Consider the following 6,354-nt stretch of genomic DNA (forward strand, 5'->3'; position numbering starts at 1 on the left):
AACGGCAGCTGCAGAACCATTACCAGCACCTACTGTCGGAGAAAATGGGAGCAGTGGTTGTGATCTGAAGTTATTGAAATCAAGATTGAGTCCGGAAGGTTGTAAAGTGCCTAATGGAAAGATGAGGTGATGTTCCTCAAGCTTCCGTTCAGCTTCATTGGAACAGTGTAGGAGGACGAGGACAGAGAGCTCAGAGTGGGAGTGGGACAGAGAATTAAAATTCACCAGGAGACCTGCACCCACCGTCATCCTCAATATTCTGTTACTCTGCATTGCTCCCATGCAGCACAGTAATCATATGCACCAAGACGCCTGCACCCACCGCAGCATCCCCAGCAATCTTTTATTCTGCACCACTCCCATACAGAACAGCAACCATCTGCATGCACCACACCATCCACACTAAACTGGCACACTTTACGATCTGCAACAATCTCACCATTCACAGCAAACCCAAACACCAATCCAAAACAAGTTGCTACAATGCACCAGCTGTTATAAACTCATATCACACCATCCTCAGCCAATCCTTATACCGTGCCATCTGCAACAAACCTATTTAGCTAATACATTAAAATCCTCGCATTGTAATGCCCTCAGGACATTGAAATCAACAGTGAAACTGTAAAGATAACGGTAATGCCTGTTCTTACTTGCTTCAGCGGTGGCGATGTAACCTCTAAAAAATAATATTGCAGGGACAAAGACACACTGGTAAAAACAACAATACAAACACAGCTAACATATTATTTTCTCTAACTGTGAGCAACACAATGGGAGATTAACTAAAACTGCCTACCCATAAAATAGCCAAAAATCACAAGTGAACCGTTACAGAATCTGGCAACGAGCAATTCACATGTGAAAGAAAAAAATATAATCAACAATTTCAGAAACTACGAATCAGGTAGGGGCAATCCCAGGGCTGGACAAGTGCAGGGCATTTCGGATGTGCTACTCTGTTTAGCATCCGAGCAGAGGGAGTTCAGGAAAATCAGCTCTTTTGTTCCTTCAGCCAGCTGACTACTCACAAGTTTAGAAAACAATTTTAACATAGCATAGATGTAAATAAATAATTTGCAAATAATAGCATCCCCAAAAATTGGCCATTTCTATTCGCATTGCTTCTATTATGTTTTGCCACCTGAAGCCTAATTTCTGTCAAGGGCCTGGGACTTGAGTATGGCTACAAGGACGCTATCTGTTCTCCAGGCGTGGTCCATTTCTAACCTCCAGGTGTGGCCCTCAGCATCGCTATGGGATATCCATTGCTTCTAACAAAACAAAGTGTGTGCTCACCCATTTGGAAGTGCAGGCAAAGCCAGGCAAAGATAACTGAAGTAAATAACTGAGTGCCTCCCCTCCCACCTGCCCTACGTGTCTATCTACCTGAATACTTCACCACCTGCCCTCCCTCTGTGTCTCAGTAGCATCCCACCCCTTGTAATAATAGGTAAAGACGATCAGAGGTCTCATTTGATAGGGATGGAATTGATTTTTAAAATTGTGTCTTGACTGATGTACAAATCCATTTTTCTCCTGGAATCAATTTTTGAAAAATCAATTCAGTTTTTTAACTTTCAGTCACTGATGGAAATTGATGAAAGCTGAATAGAACACTGACTAAAACTAATAACAAAATCCCAAGTTATTAAATGGGCTGTTGATTTGCAGCACACTGACAGATATAGGAGGGAACTCCCTTCAATCTGAGGCGGAGACAGGAGAAATTATAATGGGGAATAAGGAAATGGCAGAGAAGTTAAACAAATATTTTGTATCTGTCGTCACAAAAAGCATACCAGAAATAAAGGGGAACTAAGGGGCTAATGAGAGTGAGGAACTTAAAGTAATTAATATCAGTTGAGAAAAAGTACTGGAGAAACTAATGGAACTAAAAGCCTATAAATCCCCTGGACCCGATGGCCTACATCCTAGGGTTCTAAAAGAGGTGGCAGCAGAGATAGTGGATGCATTGGTTATGATCTTCCAAAATTTTCTAGATTCCAGAATGGTCCCAATGGACTGGAAGGTAGCAAATGTAAACCCACTATTTAAGAAAGGAGGGAGAAAAAACAGGGAACTACAGGCCAGTTAGCCTGACGTCGGTGGTAGGGAAAATGCTGGAATCCATTATTAAGGAAATGGTAACAGGGCACTTAGAAAATCATAATATGATTAGGCAGAGTCAACATGGTTTTATGAAAGGGAAATTGTGTTTGACAAATTTATTAGAATTTTTTGTGGATGTAACTAGAAGGGTAGATAAAAGGGAACCAGTGGATGTAGTATATTTGGATTTTCAAAAGGCATTCAATAAGGTGCCACATAGAAGGTTGCTACACATAGGGTTGGGGGTAATATGTTAGCATGGATAGAGGATTGGTTAGCAGACAGAAAACAGAGAGTAGGGAAAAACGGGTCATTTTCAGATTGGCAGGCTGGGGCCTCAGCTATTTACAATCTATATTAATGACTTAGATGAAGGGTCCGAGTGTAATGTATCCAAGTTTGCTGATGATACAAAGTTAGGTGGGAAAGTAAGCTGTGAGGAGGACACAAAGAGTCTGCAAAGGGATATAGACAGGTTAGGTGATTGGGCAAGAAGGTAGCAGATGAAGTATAATGTGGGGAAATGTGAGGTTATTCACTTTGGTAGGAAGAATGGAAAAACTGAATATTTTTTAACAATGAGAAACTATTAAATGTTGGTGTTCAGAGAGATTTGCGTGCCCTCATACAAGAAACACAAAAAGTTAGCATGCAGGTACAGCAAGCAATTAGGAAGGCAAATGGCATGTTGGTCTTTATTGCAAGGGCGTTGGAGTACAAGAGTAAGGAAGTCTTGCTGCAATTGTACAGGGATTTGGTGAGACCACACCTGGAGTACTGTGTACAGTTTTGGTCTCCTTATCTAAGGAAAGATATGCTTGCCTTGGAAGTGGTGCAACGAAGGTTCGCTAGATTATTTCCTGGGATGAGAGGGTTATCCTATGAGGAGAGATTGTGTAGAATGGGCCTATACTCTCTGGAGTTTAGATGAATGAGAGGTGATTTAATTGAAACAAATAAGATTCTGAGGGGGCTTGATAGGGTAGATGCTGAGAGGTAGTTTCCCCTGGTTCGAGAGTCTAGAACTAGGGGGCATAGTCTCAGGATAAGGGGTCGGCCATTTAAGACTGAGATGAGGATGAATTTCTTCACTCAGAGGGTTGTGAATCTTTGGAGTTCTCTACTTTAGAGGGCTGTGGATGCTTAGTCGTTGAGTATATTCAAGGCTGAGATAGATAGATTTTTGGACTCTAGAGGAATCAAGGGATATGGGGTTCAGGCAGGAAAGTGGAGTTGAGGCCGAAGATCCAGCATGATCTCATTGAGTGGCGAAGCAGGCTCAAGGGGCTGAATGGCCTACTCCTGTTCCTATTTCTTATGTTCTTATGTAACCTTTTACCCCTCCTGCCTTCCCTCCGGTCTTGCCAGACTGTTAGCAGTTCTAACTGATCAACTGGGTCATTGCAAAGTCAGTCAGTGACATCCCAGTGATCCAGTCAGTCTGTTATAAATTGTGTGGCAGGAGGGAGTGAGAGAACCTCAGATGGTATGCTGCAAATCTCTTTCCACAAATACTGCTGAATCTGAAAAGGACTGCCTCCTACACTTATAGACTTCTCCCTACATATGCATGATTGGAGCACTGAAGTATTCTTATTTTTACACAATTTTGAAAATTCCTCATAATATGCAAAATCATTTTCACATTACATTCTGTAAAAAGAATAAAAATTTGTAATTGGTATTCTTTTCAACAATACTTAGGTTGCTGATGTATGTTTCTACAGCAAAGACATCGGCCCCGATATTACCAGGGAGGCGGGTTGGCAGCGGGGGGTCGACTGGGCACGTGGGTAACCCGCCCAGTAAAATCGGTGGGTTCCCCACACGATCGCGAGTAAATTGAAGCCACTCACCTTGGCCTCCGGGTTTCCCGTCGGAAACCTGCGCAGTGGGCGGACTGCGCACCCGCATCACAGGCTGTCAGCTGGAGGAGCCCTATTTAAAGGGGCAGTCCTCCAATGCTGCTCCTGCAGAAAACAGCCAAAATTACAGCATGGAGCAGCCCAGGGGAAAGGCTGCTCCCAGGTTTAATGATACCTCACTCCAGGTCTTACTGGATGGGGTGAGAAGGAGGAGGGAGACCTTCTACCCGGCGGACGGGAGGAAGTGGCCTGCCTCTGCCACCAAGAAGGCCTGGCTCGAGGTGGCAGAGGAGGTCAGCAGCACCACCAACATATCCTGCACCTGGATACACTGCAGGAAGCGCTTCAATGACCTAACTAGGTCAGCCAAAATGAGCACACTTACTCATTCTCCTACACTCCGTCTTCCACATCACCGCCCCCACCCCACAACTCCTTCTGCATTGCCAACACTACTCTATCGCATCACTCCTCACACCCACTCAAACCTCATCCTCAACTTACCTGCACTTACTCACCTCCCCAGTATTCATCCCACCACTACCACTCAACCCAATCCTCATACAATCTCATGGCTCTGTCTCATACTCACCCTCTGATGCATCTCTTTCATGGTCACCCTCACCCAACCTGACACTACCTCTGCTGCAGCCACAGGGAATGCATCACGTATGAGTAGTAGGAAGCGTAAAGCAAAGGTTTCCTGAGCACAAAGGGGATGCTCAAGGGTCTTTGACGGTTTGTCAATGTTTTTTATTTATATTTGATTTTGGTTCAACTCACATTAAATGTTATATTGTCACCACTACTGCCACGTCTTGGCCATTCTTGACTGGCTTGTGCAATAAGTCCCTTTCATGAGGTTCTCCATGAACACCCACACTTGATGCCACCCATTGGGTCACCCCACAGTGGGTGTACGTGTAGTTGCACGACTATTTTGTGCAGGTGCCTGTGACGCAGCACTGTGTTGTGGAGCTCCATGTGGCGGAGGTGGACGGTGTGCTTGGCGAGGCCGGTGATGTTGTTCATCCTCGGATGAAGTGATGAATGTAGCTATGGCGCCCCCCCCCCCATCCTGACGGTGTGAGTTTGAGGGGGTCCGCAAAGTAGGTAAATGTGTTTGCACAGCAGAGTTTAGGGTATAAATTAATAATTTTGAGTGGAAAGAAAGGTGTTGCAGCCAAAACATTGTCTGAAGTGACAGAGTGCCCTGCTGCAATCAATGAGGTATTCCCCCCAACTGTCAAATAATCCTTTGCATCTCCCACTGGCTGCTGGCTGAAACACGTCTGCTCCAATAGGGAGTGTTTCCCACAGCACGGGAAACACGCTGAGGATCCATGAAAATTGCACCCCTGCCATAACCTCCTGTCAATGAGGTCTGTCAAGTACCTCAACTAGGTAAGTAAGTATTTAAATTGTCATCCCGCCGGCTTTAATTGCGGGTGGGAGTCCCACATGCGGGAGCTGCGTGCGCACCCGAACGCGTCACTGGGGAACCAGGAAGTGTCCGAGTTGGAGCCGGGCTCCGGACCCGCTCCGGGATTCCCCGATTTTACGAGTCCCCCAACGCACCCGCTCAACCATCATAAAATCGACCCCACCGTGTTTCGTATATTACATAAATGGACCATTACCAAGACTAAGAACAAAACAAGCAATAATGTTATTAACTATGTACAATCTTAGCAATTTCCATTTGATGGTTGATATGAAATAAAGAAATCGTGACTTCTTAAATTCTTGCATGCAGTCCTGGTGTTGATGTCGCAGAACTCTTTATCCATTTACAAAGCTCATAAATAGTCAATGCACAGAGTTCTGCATAAACATTACAAAAGGATTGAATAAACTGACATTGTGCCATGGGGCTACTGCCTGAGTTTCAAATGAGTTTCCTTTAGGAGGTCACAGATGTGTCAGTAATTAACAAGACACAATGGGGGTAATTTTGACTTTTGGTGTATTGTATAACGGGCAATATTGGATTGGCCGCCAGTTATATATCTCTACTGATTTTCATTTCTACTGAAGTCAATAGAAATGAAAATTGGGAAAGGTGTACAATGGGCAGCTGATCAGACATCGCCCCTTTTACACAGTCACCCAAAGTTAAAGTTACCGCCAACGTCCCTATTAATCTGTTGCGGGTGTGTCCCAGGGATATTGAAATCTGGTAGTAACTTTTGAAAAGATTATTGACTAAAATATATTTTTTGGACTTGCAACTGACACGGCTAACTATTGCTTTTTAAAAATTTATTCGTTCATGGGATGTGGGTGTCGCTGGCGAGGCCGGCATTTATTGCCCATCCCTAATTGCCCTTGAGAAGGTGGTGGTGAGCCGCCTTCTTGAACCGCTGCAGTCCGTGTG

Source organism: Heptranchias perlo, chromosome 15 (assembly GCF_035084215.1).
Source record: "Heptranchias perlo isolate sHepPer1 chromosome 15, sHepPer1.hap1, whole genome shotgun sequence".
Taxonomy (NCBI): Eukaryota; Metazoa; Chordata; class Chondrichthyes; order Hexanchiformes; family Hexanchidae; genus Heptranchias; species Heptranchias perlo.